The following is a 15709-nucleotide window of genomic DNA, read 5'->3' as shown; positions in this document are numbered from 1 at the left end:
ACAATTGTGGTACCAGGAAGGGTGATATGAGACTTGAAAAATGTAAAATGAGGTTAATAGTAAATATATACTCATATTCAATGAAGTTTACTGCAACCACATATGTTTATGTAGCTGTTAATATATATGTATATATATATATATATATATATATATATATATATATATATATATATATATATATATAGAGAGAGAGAGAGATACATGTATATATTTATACATATATCTTATGAAATGTTAGTAGGCAACTTTCCACCCCAAAGGACTATGGGTTTGCACACATATTGGAAAATTCGAGCAGAGTCTTCTCTGGCTGTGCAATGCAATCCAGGAATGGCAATCCTTTCCACATTCTGAACAGCAGTAGGTAGATGTCAGCCTGGATTAAGGGGCATGAATATTCCTGAAGGCTGTCTTATCCTCTGCTCTCCATGCAAAGGTGATTTCATACATTACAGGAGCCTCCTTCACTTCCTGTTTCCATTCATACTTGTCTGAGAATACCAGATGTTCATGCTGATGGAAGGAGAGTTGCTGTCACTTGCATATGTCCTTGTAGTGCAATTTGGGTCGCCCATTTGGCCTCTTTCCAGACTCCATCTCTACAAAAAGGAGGTCTTTAGGTATTTAGCCACCAGTCATGTGTGAGACATAATCCAACCAGCACATATGTCTCTGTTTCAGGAGAGTGAACATGAGGTGGTGCCCATCCTCTCAAGCACTGCACTGTTGGAGATGTTGTCCTGCCATGTGATACCAAGTATGTGCCTAAGGAAGCGCATATGGAATACATTGATAAGCTGTTCCTGTTTTGAAGACCAAAGTCCATGCTTCACTGGCATATAGTAATGTGCTGAACATACAAGCTGTGTAAACCTGCACCTTGGTATGCACAGTGAGCTTATTAGTAGTCCATACTCTATTAACCCATACTCTGTCAGCCTAGAAAATGTCATGACAGCTTTTCCAATGTATTTGTTGATCTTGCTATCAACTGGCAAACTGTCAGAGACAGTAGAGCCTAGGTACCGAAACTCATGGATGACCTCCAGCCTATAGTCACTCACCCTGATTAAAGGCTCATTGCCCACATTTTGGCCCATCACCTGGGACTTCTTTAAACTGATTGTGAGGCCAAATTCCATACATTCATCTGCAAAGTGAGTCATGAGTGACTGAAGTTCCTGCTGAGTGTGAGCAACAATAGCTGCATCATCAGCAGACAGGAACACCCTTAGATGCTTCCTAAGCACCCTGGTGTTAGATCTAAGCCTCTACATTTTGAAGAAGTTGCTGTCTATTCTGCTTCTGACAAAGATACCCTCTTCAGCAGTTCTGAAAGCAAATTTCAACATAACTGAAAAGAAGATACCAAACAATGTAGGAGTCATTACACACCCCTGCTTCCTTCCACTGAGATTCTTGAAAGGTTCAGATGTGATCCGTCGTACATAATACTCCTCATGATCCATTCATGAAGGCCCTATTAATGCTAAGCAGTGTTGTAGGCCAGCCAGTCTTTGCCAGAATCACAAACAGTCCTTTCCTGCTGATGAAGTCAAATGCCTTGGTCAGATCAATGAAGACAAAATACAAGGACTTATTCTGCTCCCTGCACTTTTCTTGCACTTGTTTAACAGAAAAAAAAACATGTCTATAGTAGACCACTCAGCTCAGAGCTCACACTGAGACTTGGGATAAACACTCTCTGAAAGAACATGGAGCCTCTTCAGGACAACACATGCAAATAGTTTTTTCATGGTATAGAGAAGGGAGATATCATGATAGTTCTTATAATCACTGTTGCACCTTTACTATTATAGATAGTAACTTTGTTAGCATCCCTCATATCTTACAGTACACTACCTTATCTCTACCATTGGCAAGTATTTAATGCAGCTCTGAGATTAGAGCACCATTGGCACATTGAAGGATTTCTGAGGGAATACCACCTTTCCCAGAGAGGTTTCTAAAAGAAAGTGTTTTAGTGCATCATTGAGTTCAGTCATAGTTGGCAGAGACTCAATGGCATTCAGGGCTGTCTCCTTAAATATGGTCTCACTGACATATAGCTGTGAGTAGTGTTCCCCCCAGCATTCCATCTGCTTGGTTATGTCCTTCAGGACCTTGCTTGTGGCTGACTTAAGTGGGATGATCTGCCTTTGTGATGGACAGATGGTTAGCTTGACCCCATCATACATTCCTCGCATGTTACCAATATCCATGGCCTGCTAAATCTTGAAACAAAGTTGGAGCCAATAATCATTTGCACATCACCAAGCTGCCTGCTGCACTTGAATCCAAGCACACAAAAGTGCCTGCAAGTTCTCCTCATTGGGAAAAGACCTGTATGTAGTCAGTGCCTGTCTCTTCTTCTCAGTCAGGGGTGTCAGCACTCTAGTGTGGGCTTCAAACCAATCAGCACACTTGAATGTATTCTTCCCAGAGATAGATATTGCAGGGTTATATATAGAATCCTGTAGTTTTTCCTATCTCTTGCTGGTATCAGTGCCATCTTGGCAAGGCAAGGCCTCTTCAACTGCTTGAACAAATGTGTCTACTTGTGAAGGGTGATGAGCCTTGCCAATATGAATGAGTGGCCTCCCTTTCTTTTTAGAGTGAAAAAACTTTCATGGCTGGATGTTCATCTTACTACACATGAACACATGGTCGGTATCCAGTCTGCATTGTGGTAACTGCATGTTACCCTGACACTGCCTAAACTGCTGTATATGGTAAGGACAAAGTCAAGCAGGTACCAATGTTTCAATCTTGGGTGTCACCCCAACACACTGTAGTGGGGCTCAACACTGAAGAAGGTGTTGGTCATACAGAGGTCATATTGGAAACAAAGTTCAAGGAGACGCTGGCTGTTTTCATTCATCTTTCCTGTTCTGAATTGCCAGCTGTGATGGTCACTGCCCATTCTGGCATTAAAGTCACCAAGAATTAATAATGGTTAATGGGAAGGGACCTCAGTGATAGCAGCACTAAGGTCATCATTGATCTTGTCCTTGACTTCCTGGACAGAAGTTAAAGTAGGTGAGTAGGGACATAGATGCTGAAGATGGTAACCATGGTCAGTGGTGTTTGTAGCTACATTTTCAGCATTCTCTCTTTTCCCATATTTGGTGGTATGACTGAGCTAACAATGTTGATTCTGATTGTGAAACGAACACCATGTTCCCTGGACTCTTCTGGAAGCTTCCAGTGCTAGAATAAAAGTAAAGTCCTTCTCCCTGAGATATCTAATGGATGCTAGCCTTGTTTTCTGCAGAGCAACAATGTTCCTCTGCAATCTGCTCAGCTTGTTGTTAATGACTGCTGCCTTCAAAGCATCACTGGTGTTCTGTAGATCTTCCATAAGGCCTGGGGTCATCATCCTTATAATCCTTATGCCCAACCTGAAGACTGGTTTATTTGTTACTTTTTTTGTTTTTCCAGGTGTATGGTTAACAATCCACCTGTTGGGGTTTTCTAAGCTCCAAACACCTGCAAGTACACTGTGTTGAGGCCTGACCTTTTTTGCTGGGGCTGCCCAACTTAAGGTGGTGGGTAGCGGCCCAATGACATCAAAGGATCACTCCCACTGCTGGAAATAACCATTGGTGCCTCACTCTATACAATTGAGTGCATTTGCTTACTACCAGTAATGGCTACTTCCAGTGTTGGGTCACTGCTCTCAAAGTAATGTTGGAGTGTCCTTTCCACGGTGCAGGCCTGGGCAAATGAACTTTGAGAAAACAGCTGATGCTGAGTAGCAGCTCCCCCCTCTCAATACCACTGATGTAATCCAAGGTGAAAGGAAACACCAGTACAACTTGGCATCAGTGTCAGTGCAAGAGCTTCCAGAATGAGGTTGAGTAGAACTTCAAACTGCCTTAGGGGCTCCACCTCTGGACTTTTCCTTGGGGTTTACTCCTGAAGCTTTTACCATTATTAGGTATTTCTGAAATGCAGCTGAAGTTTTAATAAATCAGAGTTTACCTTTTCTTAGGTGTACTGCCTTCTTAGGCTGACTAGCCTCACCTGCCCAAATCAACTGGTTTGAAGGCACCAGTCTCCTGCTTTCTCCTCTTCTCCTTTTTGGAACAAATGCTTTGCCAGGCTTAGAATCTAAGCTAGGTTAGGGTTTTAAAAATTGTCATAGCTGGGGGGGTGCAGTGTGGATAAGCCTCCACTATCTGTATAATTCTCCAATAGCATATGTATCTAATAGTGCCTGGCAACCCAAGTCCAGCTCCTGGCCTTCACAAATGGCTTAGTTATGAAATATCTTAAGTAAAAATATCAAACCTCAAAATATCTAACAAAAAAAAAACATTGAAAGCACAACACCCTGAAAAGTCATAATATCCAATTACTAAATACAAATTATTTAATAATGCTATATCAGTAAAAATTACATCTTTCTTTGACACCAGCACAATCAATGAGGCCTAGGGACCATTAAGATGCTGAACTGTAACCTATATCCAACATCTTCTGCAATTCCTCTTTCACAATGTGCTCAGTTGGCTTAGGAGCTGCTGGACCCTGTGTTCTCATGATGCCCATCCAGGTGGGTATAGTCTGGCTTACGAGTAAATATGCCTCCAAACTGCTCCAACCTTGCTTAGATCTCCTGAATAAGAGATATCTGGTATGAAAGGGCTATTTAATCCACTGTGGTGTCAGAGATAACTGAGGTCTTAACACAAGAACCCCTTTAAATCTTCATGTATTCAACTGCAGATACTGATTCCCAGTGTAAATCTTGTGCTTCCACATCCTTCTTGGAAACTCTGCCGTGTAGTTAAAATCACTTACTTTTCTCACAGTAGTTGCCACAGTAGTCAGGAAATCCTTCTCCATGGCACACCTCATCTCAAACGTTTTCTCATCCAGGAAAAAAAGAGGTCATTGTTCCCCTCTACTCGTCACTCATTAGACCCATTATAGAGTACAGCACACCTTTTGGTATATACCTCACAAGACATCTACAACATCTGGAAAGGCTGCAGAAATACCTAACAAAGAGGATTACTGGCCTCAAACAGATGCCTTACGTAGTCTGTCTCAAAAAACTCCAGCTTTACTCCATTGCATATCGCCTACTCAGAGGCAATCCCTGCCTAACATACAAAGCTATATCAAACCCAGAGCTGTTGGACATGCTCCACTTAAAGAAATCCCAATCCCTCTGAGCTACACGGTCTAGGGACCTAAACCTTGTCACCACAATAAACAGAACATGCTGGAGGGATAGATTCCTGTCACAGAGACTTCCCATACTCTGGAACAAACTATCTATCTATATCAAACAGAGCACCTCATTAGCACTCTTCAAGAAAAATATTGATGATTGGATGGGATATAGGAAATTCACACTGGAGATCACTTCTGTGGCTCTGCTCGACAGGGGCACAGAAAAATAATTTTCTTGGGTGGCGAAAGTCAGGGTACCTTTTTGCCTAGGCTTATATAGGCCCTAGGGCCAATAACCTAGTACCTACCTATGAACCTGTGATCCTCCTATACTGCCTGCAATTTCTTTGTTTGAACAGCACATCACTTTAGGCCCTACATAATGTTCTCTGGCTCTGGCTGCCTGGTAATACCAGACTTATTGGTGATATTGTGCTTATGCCATCCCCATTAGCATCCTAAGACTGGTCCTCAAGCTCAGGACATGTTACATAACAGATTCCTGGAGGGAATGACAGTTACTCTCTACTCATCATGCCCCAGCCCAGCAACTGAAAGGATGAGCATTCAGTGGATTCATGTGACATCTCTCAGAATGCAAAGAGGAGATGAATATAATATCTGTCACATTGCTGCTTGAACTCATCTACAAATGCTGTCAATGCGGTCCTTAGTACAGTGGTGTTAAAGCTTACCACCAGACTGCTGGTCTATGGCTGAGAGGAAATAGTGTGTAAATGCTTTATCCAAAAAATGATTCCACAAGCAAGCCAGACGATCTGTGTAAAAATGACAGATGTGACAGTATTTCTCTTGGGAAACCTACTCTGCTGAAAATTTTAAACAGAACATTTGCCATCTTCTCTACCTCAATAGAAGATAGAGACACCACTTCAGGGTGTCTAGTAGCATAGTCCATCATCACCAGCAGGATATACCGCTTAAGCTTGGTTGACAGCTACACTTTGAAATGGCTTCTTAATAACAGTCAAGAGGCACTGAAACAGCTTTAACTTCATCTCCTGTCTTGGCAACCTTCTGGCACTGCTTACTCATCTTCTGAAATGCCTGGCCAACACAATTCTGCATAAGCCTTCTTTTTTACACTTTATACCCATATGGCCTTAAAATGGAATATTGTTGGCTATGGTTAGAAGAATTTATTACTATGTCTGCGGTACTACCAGATGCTGCATCAATTCTCCTTCTAGACATGGGTGGGAGGATGGCATAGTAAGGTGTTTACCTTATAGACACAAAGTGCAGGGTTTGATTCTCACATGGGGTAATTGGCTAGGCTTGAAAAGGCCCACAAGGGTAGTTAGCCTAGTACTACTCTATGAACCTGTGAACATCCTGCAGGAGTCCATTTCCTGTTCAATAGCTCTTTGTCTCAGTATATGGACTCTCCCTGCCCTTGAGGGTCAAAGGCCTCCTTGCTTAGCTACCCCCTGCAACCTCTAAAGCAGGCTCTAACATCTGAGCATGTCTTGATTCTTTCTTTGTGACACTTCCAATTTCTACCTCCAAAAGAAGTCAAGAATCTTCTGACAATAGTGCCTCCAATTCAGGCTTGCTACTGCTACCACCTTATTCTTCCCTTAAGTTAGCCTTTTATACAGGAAGATCAGGTGTGGCACAGATTCAGGCTTACCGCTAACTGGCCTTATCCAAAAACCCATATCATTATACTTGGTTGGAGGTGTGGGCACTGATTAGGTCTGCTCTCAATACTACCTTTCTTACATTTTGCCTCCAAGTCTGGCTGCATGATATCATAAGTACCCAAGGTAGTGAACTGTTAAATCATTTCCAATTAAAGCATCCACTGAGATAAAACTGGACACTGTCAACTGCTTATTTTGATGTTCATAGGTAAATACTTGAGAATTAGTCTACAGGCCACTAAAAACTTAGCCAAAATCTTTCCATCAAACCATAAGGAGGACAAGACAATATTAGCCAGGGAAAGAATTTAAGGATGCACATTCAATTATCTAAGTTTATCTTGAACATGGCAGGGATACTACTCTGCTTGGTATAAAGCAGTAGTCTTTTGCAGAGGTGAGAGATAAATTGGAACATGAATCTATCTCACCAGCACATCTTATTTATCCATTGATGAAGGTTTAATTACTTTTATTTTATTTTACATTTGTTGACCGGGAAAGTCCAACTGGATATATGTCCATTTTCAGCAGAGGCCCAGGGAGAAAAGCTCCAAATACAATAACAAAATTTTGTAAGCAAAATTAAAAAGGATTTTTGACTATTAAGACTCAACTTACTTTAAACATACTTAGTATACATATTCTATACAAGTACAGTTGTAGAGACTAACATAACACAGAGAGATTGTTGCATGACTAACAAAAAATTCTTTAGGAATAGTTAAAAAAGGGAAATAAAACAAAGGAAGAGGAATCCAGTACTACACAACTAACTTATACTTACTGCTATACCTCCATTAGGGTATGCCGGTTCTGGGTGATCTGTCTACCTTGCCTCAGACAGCCATGGCACTGGGTCCCAGCATGTCCAGGATCCAGACCAGTGGTTCCCCCTCAATTGCCCCTGCACCACCTGTGGCATCGGGTGAAACCTCCTCAGGGCAGAGAGACAGGCCTCCCCCTGGGAGCAGTGACAGTGGAGGCATTTTCATCCAGGCTGAACTGCCGGTCATGGTGCACAAGATTGTTTGTTGGGGCTATGAATGCCGCTTGCATTGGATTAAGGGCATGCTGGTCAACCTAGTGGGGCAGCCTTGTGCTGGCACCCAACCTCCAGCACAGTCACCCTCGGGGCAGTGAAGGAGCAGTGTTGACAGTCCCATGGGTGGGGACATGAGTCATGCTGCTGCCATTTGGAGGTACGTGTGACTTGGATTCTACAACACTGTCCCCATCCAAGGTGCTCACCCACCTCATGTGTCACACACTGTCCCTGTCTGCTGTCTTGTCTGTCTGCAAATGCATCCTGTTCTACCCAACTTATCTCCCCACACATACCCAAGTCCCGTCCCCAACATTCCACTCTCACCTTAATAAAAAGAAATGGGCACCTGTCCCCCCAAAAAAATCACCCCATACATAGCTCTGCATTTTGCAACTGTCCACTGGACACCAGTAATTTGATCCAATTGGCTTGACAATGCAGTTATGTTGTCTTCACCCCTCTCTCTGAGGTTTGAGAGTTCAAATTCATCTACAAAATCTGTCAAAGTGCACAGCTGTTGCTGTACAAGAAATGGATAGCTATGGTTCTTTCCCACACAATTCCCACACAACCCTATCTGACTTTCACTATGTTTTCCCCCTGCCTGCCCCCATTTTACCACTTTCCTATCTCCTCTTTTTTCTTTTCTTAATATTTTTTTAGTGTGGAGCTGCATGATACGCCACATTGCACAGCTTCACTTAGCTCAGCTAAATAGAGTTCTTATAAATATATGTGTTTATAACATTGTAAGTCACATGTACAAAATAAACACCTCTGTACATGTTTCAAACCTAAGCCCATCACACCTGCAGCACACTGTATTAACCCACCACTCCACGCAGATCTAAAAACGCATGTTTACATCAAAACATAGTGATTCTCACTTAAAGTCATTAGGTGCATCTCAGTGAAGCTGCGCACTACGATGCATCACACAAACTGGAATTAAAAATTAATGGAAAAAATGGGAGTGTTCCTTGGACTGTGGTGTAATAATATACCACTAGTGAGCCAAAGACATAAAAATGGATGTAAGTGAGGCCTATGATAGCAGGTAAATGTGCCTTTGTATCAGCAACATGTAGAAAGACACCTGCTAAGGAAGCAATGGCAAAGAACATGTTCAACTCAGACCCTGTGCAGAAATACAGTCATAGAAAGCCATGCACATACTGATGAATGCAGACAATGTGTATGTCACAGCCTGTATGTATGCAAATATATCTTGCAAATACACCAGCTGTAGCAGTAACACAGCAGCTCAGTTTGTTAAATGCCTTGCATGCAGTACATTTTGCAACACACAGTCCTGGGTTCAAATACAGTCTTGTGTTGCAGTGAAATTACATTATTGTGAAGACAGAAATTAATGACTGAGTCATGCAATCTTTAACTGCGCATGTTACTGCTAATTAATGCACTACTATCCAATTTTGCAAGTCAAAGGCCTTCAGGTGGACACACTGCACATATCCATAAAACACAACTATATGTTGCCTACTACTCTGTTATTGGCACTGTTGCATAATAGATGCATCTTAATCATATGTCTTGATTGGACTGTAAAAGGTACCCTTACCATGGCTCTGCCGTAATGACAGGACTGATACAACTGCCACAGTTACATGTACAGCTTGTTGTCTTCCAAAGTGTTTGCACTCCCCCATGTGTTCTAGGTTGCAGCAGTAGCCTGTAGCACACACACCTGTATGTAAAGGTAGCTACTACACACCTATCATACCTCCCAACCCTGTAGCAGAAGGAATCAGGACACAGCCATACTTACAAAGGTCCAGAGATTGGGACATTTTTTACAGTTTGCTCCTACATTGATAGTAAGTTGATACAATAACATATATTGCATTAGCATGCATATTCAGAGGGGTATGAAGTCTGACACTCAAATGTGTGTCTTCCATTACTGACCTCAGCCTACAATGTTGGCCAATGAATTGCCAGGTGACCACAATGTCATGGGACACTGACCACATATATGAGATGAAACTGTTGACATACTGCATAAATCTCTACAGTAGACAGTTATGTTACCTACCCTCTGCGATGCTGTAGTCTCCACATCTCAGTAATGTCCATCATAACAGCTAAGAACAGGGCCCAGGCCTACATGAAGGCCTTATATATTGCACTGTTGTGGCATGTCTTTGGTTAATGATAGTGCAATTCAGCTGCTTTGGCTGCAATTACCATATCAGAGCCACAGATTGGTGCAGAGATAATTACCTGCTAATGAGCAGTTCCTTAAAAAGGCAAGCAGCTGGTTATAGGGAAAAAGTCTGTATGAGACTTACCTCACACATACAGCACATTTTCAAAAGATTACCAGAAGCAAAGTTTAACAAAGAAGTACTGCACTCAACCAGGTATATAATTGATTTCTCCATATAACAGGATGCAAATGGGAAGATGGAGGTATGGGGAATAGGAATCACATTAGTAAGCCTGTCTTAGATCTATGGTAATGGCATGTCATTGATACTCAGCTGTCCTACATCTACAAGCATGCCTCTCAAATGTCCCTGATTTCCGCTCACATCTTAGCTCTGACCCCTTATTCCCTGCTACATCTGTTGGCTGCTGTAGGAAAGCTAGTGAATTACATGTAAAACCTAGTGACGATAAGTAATGGTGTATACTCCTGTAACATTAGACAATGTACACTAATTCACCTCCTCTCATTCTATCATTGCCTCACATAAATAGTTCTAACATTTTAAAAGTGTTCCTGATTGTCCCTGATGTATTCTGGCCATGTCTATGATCCTGTTTATGTTGTTTACTGTCTGGTTGAGATCTATGCCTAACATAGCTGTCAGCCTGCTACAGCAATACATCTGAACAAAGCCATAATTAATTGAGGGATGAAGGCCCGACATTAGGGACACTGTAACTATTGCCCATACAAAGTAAGAAAGTGAATAGAATAACAGATATTACAGTAGCATAACCGTGTTCAGAAGGGTATGATGTCTTAAACTCAGATGTCTGTCTTTATTTTCTGACATAATAATTAGCCAACCTTTTTTCAGAAATCCACAATGCTGTGTAAAAATGACCAAACTGTGAGGCAAACATCCTGTCATTCTGAAAACATTTGTATAGTTGAGAGGTATGATGCCTACAGGGAACATATACTAGAACAGGTTTGCATTGTTTTCTGTCATTGTGGCACTATGGTGTTGCTGGACTGTCCCCATATAGTGGTTGTAATAGCACATTGCTATTTGTCTGGCAGTGGCTGTGTGACATATTAGTGGGTGTTTGCCCATAGGGGACACACAACAGTAGACTGCAGTGCTGGATGTAGTAACATACAGCAGAATCTGTCACAGAACACAGGGACATACTTCAGTATTGCTACTGTCTTGGTGGTATCCACATATGTAGTGTGTTGCCAGACTGAGGGGTATGACATCTGAGGGGGCAGTGGATAGTGCAGGCCATTATGGGTGTGCTGGATCTGTACATAGTGGATGCCCATGTAATCTGGTCCTGTAATGTGTTCCCCTTTTGTTGTCTTTCAGGAACCATGTACCACAGAAGACATGCCCCCTTCTCAGATGTGGAGAATGACATAATAGTGGATGGACTAAGACAGCACCATTAGATCTTGTTGTCCAGGGGGAGACATAATCAGGAACATATGTCTGCATTGTGGGCAGACCTTGTGTGGTATGTCAATCAGATTGGCCAAGAGGACAGGACCTATAAGCAGGTCTGATACCAGATCACAGACATGCTGAATACTGCATGAAGAAGGGCAGATGATGTTCCCAGGGATCTTGCCACCAATGGTGGCAGGCCTGTGACAGAACAACCACTCTCAGCCACAGAGGAATTCCTGGTGAACCTAGGAACACATGACAGCTCCAAGGCATCCATCACACCATACAACACAGAGGTGGGAGACACAGTGTCCACAGTAGAGGATTGTCCAGGTGAGCACAATATGTTCACCAGTGTAATACTGTCTCAGTCATTGTGACAGGCTGTACATACCTGTACATGGCTGTTAGGTCTATCTGCATTATGGGTGGTGTTGGGGTATATACTCAGTTGTGCACAAATACTCAGAATGTCAGCAATACAGCCAGTATCACAGTAGCTACTGTACATGTGGATATATGCACATATTACCTTGCAGTGCTTCAACATTTGGTAGTGCTAACAATACCTCTCCCTCACCTTTCCATAGGTCCATCAGGTGTGGCCCAAGTCTGTGGTCCTGTACCTGGTAAGTGTGATACTGTTTTTATGGATCATATATACCCTATGAAAGTTAAGGGCTGCCATATTGCCCTATGTACGAATGTTGGGTTTAGCCAGAGTAATATATTTGTATGTTCTATTCTGGAACAGTTAACTACAGTTCATAGACTGGGTAATCACAGGTGTATATTTGAATGACCATTGACACATTTGTACTTATAGTTATGAGCGGCTACACAGCCTGGTATATATGAGGCAATTACTCCAAGATGCCTTTCAAACACAAAAGGGAGATGGTACATACCTGAGGCAGTGACACTAGTACTGGCATAACATTCTCAAGATAGGTATACTGGGTTTTATGTGTAGTGCTATCATGTATAGTGTCATATTACATACCTTACAGGCAGATTGTACTGGCACTTTACCTGAAGTGGCTGAAGTGCATGTTATAAAAGCCTTTACATGTCTGTGTATGTTGTTGTGAGGTTGCCTGTTGTACATGCGAGCGGAGATGAGAAGACATGAGACTGGAAATGCAATTATGGATCCTCATTTGTATGAGTCTGTGTTGATTACCATACAAAAAGCGCAGGTAGTAATTTACTGCTTTTGTCTGGGTTTTCACAGGTGACTGGGGGGTTGGAGTCTGTCTGCCTCACAACCTGATGTCAGTGTCTCATCGAACTCTGATGATGATGATGATGATGATGATGATAGTGGCCTTAGTGAGGCACATATGGGATTGTTGGGGGTTGAATCTGTCCCAGAGGTTGACATCCCTCTTCTGCCCCCATTGTCACCGCGCACAGTCAGTATGCCCATACATATCCAGTCCCCACAAGTCACAGGTATTAGACAGTCAGAGGGTGGTGACATTGAACAGGGTAGTGTGGCAACTATGGTGTCAGTGAGTGTAGACACTAGCCATAGGCATAGAGCTGGTGAGGTCCCACACAGGTGGATTGACATAGGTGCACATAGTAGGACTGCTGTCCATCCACCACCTGTTGCAGGTGTCACATCACATATTTCCACATAGCAGGCCTTTGTGAGGAAGAGGCAACAGACTTGCACTCAAGTTAGCTAAGTGTAGGAGCATGCCCAGTGGGACTGTCAGTACTTACGAGGTGACCCAGGGCCATGGCTGCCTATACTCCAGTCCGGGATTTTGTGTGCTGAAGACATTGGCTGCTGCACCTGTTTCCACAATACAGCACTTCCCTGACATTCTCTAAGGCATTCCCTGGCTGTGTGCTTTACTTAATATGTGACTGGGGTAGATAATGTAACACCACACACAGGGTGACAGTCTGCATACCTCTCACTGTACATGTTTTTGCAGAAAGTCCAGCATTTCATCCCATATTTCTGGTCTGTTTCCCATATATTTGTGGTGCTCCGTTATAATATTGTATAATGCAGTCACTGAATTGTACTAAATACTGGCACATTTAAGTAATGCCCTTTACATCCTGCAGCTATTCTGTTCTGTTGCTACCTGCTGTTATACTAGTCACCTTCTAGATTCATCAGAGCATGTGTAATGTCTGTCTGTAGTTTTGGCCCTTTATTGCCCCATTCTCTCTGACTTTGTCAGCTATCTTGCAGTAACAGATTGAGGGGTATGACAGTCTGTGGGAATAGCTTACATGCAAAAGATGTGGATGCTGCCAGATTCAAAGCATCAACAACATCACCCATGCTAATGTCCCTAACCCAGTGAGCCACAACATCTGCCGGACAAACATTTGTCACTCCTCACACAATCAACAGCATAATTGTCACCACTGCATTATCTGACAGATACAACGTGTAGCCAGATTCTATGTCACAGCCCTGGAAATGTCTAGTCTGCTGATATATCATTGCAGACTTACTGTTACAGAAGTTGTATGGGAACACTGAACCAACAGCACATGATCTGCTGGGATAGTCAGTAGTCCAACTATCAAGTGACTCAACCGTTTAACAATGTCCTTGCCTGATGCAGTGCATATTCCAACCATGAGGCCTAGTGATAATTAGGGAACACACACTATTTGACTTGGTACATGTAGTAACACATGGCTGTTACTTCCGTCCACATAGCCCACTATATTTCTTTGCATAAATGCAGCAGATCCATACATATGATACCATATTATAGTAATCTTTACACCTAGTCTGTAGGTTAGATACTTACCTTGCAAATTCAGCAGTTGGCAGGACTGTAGTTTGGGGCTGACTCTGTGTGATGCAAGCAGTACACAGCCATTACATGGATAGGAACAGGTTGTGTGGGTTGTCTGGCATCAACAATTTTATTATATGTATGTGACTCAGAATAAGGTGTCAGTCCCTAGGGCCCTAGGTTGTCAGTGAATGTGCTATGCATTCTCTCTTAGCCAAAGCCAGGGTGTACTGGACATGCCTACATCTGCCTACAAGGACATCATCAGGGGTTCCTCCTCTGACTCCTCCTGTGACTGTGGCAATGTAGGCACTGGTGGGGGGCTGTGTATCCCTTCCCTTTGCTGGTCTTGCTGCAGCTGTTTCCGCAGGATCATATGGCACATACTGTGAACATATGGGCACATGTGTCTGGAGAGTACTGCAGGGCTCCAACAGATATATTGAGGCACAGAAACCGTAACTTCAAAAGCCTAAACACATGCTGTATGATGTTCCTAGTTTGTGTGGGTGCCTCATTATGGCATTCTTCAGTGGGTGTGTGTGCATTTCTGATGGGTGTCATCATCCACGGTTCTAATTGGTAGCCAGCATCCCCCAGTAAATGGCCATGTGGGATGCCCCCCCCTAGCAAACATCTGGTATGGCTGTGATGCATGCCAGATATGGGAGTCATGATATCTACCAGGGCTGCCAGCACACTGAATCATAATAATGATCTGGGCATTGCACCCGACCTGGAAGTTGATGGAGTGGTATCCCTTGAAGTTGACTTAGAGTCTACTCTCCTTACTGGGTGATGACTTGATGTGTACATGAGTGCAATCTATGGGACCCAGTACCTCAGGGTAGTGTTCTACATGGTAGAAGTATTGCATATTGCTGGCCCTCGCCTCAGGGGTGAGGGGAAAGGAAATTTGCTCACTGGTATGTGGTAGCATGGCATCCATGAACTGATGGAGTACCCTGGAAGCAGATGCCTGTGAGACACCCATCATGTCTTCAGTTGGTCTTTGGAAAGTACCTGTAGCTAGTATCCTAAGTGTTACAGTTACCTTTGTTTCCACTGGGATGGGTTCCCTTCTGTTGGCTCTGGGTCTGAGTTGAGATTGTCAAAGCTCAGTGATGTCTTGTAGTATGCACCTGTCCACCCTGTAGTGATCTACAATCTCCAGCTCATATAGCCCCTGGAAAGTTACCCTGGGGCTGAATACTCTTTTCCTTCTCTGTCTCGGCCTATTGTCAGCAGCAGCACTGGCTTCATCATCTAGCACATACAGATGTAGCAGACCTGCAGCAGCCCCTAATATTCTCTCAGTTAAAATTCCCAGTTCTGTACTCCAATGGTGCAGAGTATGGGGGTAAAATCAGATTGTAGGGTGTATGCATACTTTATAGTGCTCTG

The sequence above is a fragment of the Protopterus annectens genome, chromosome 10.part0, assembly GCF_019279795.1.
Source record: "Protopterus annectens isolate FY-2018-M chromosome 10.part0, PAN1.0, whole genome shotgun sequence".
In the NCBI taxonomy this organism is placed as follows: Eukaryota; Metazoa; Chordata; order Ceratodontiformes; family Protopteridae; genus Protopterus; species Protopterus annectens.
This window is presented reverse-complemented; position numbering follows the sequence as displayed.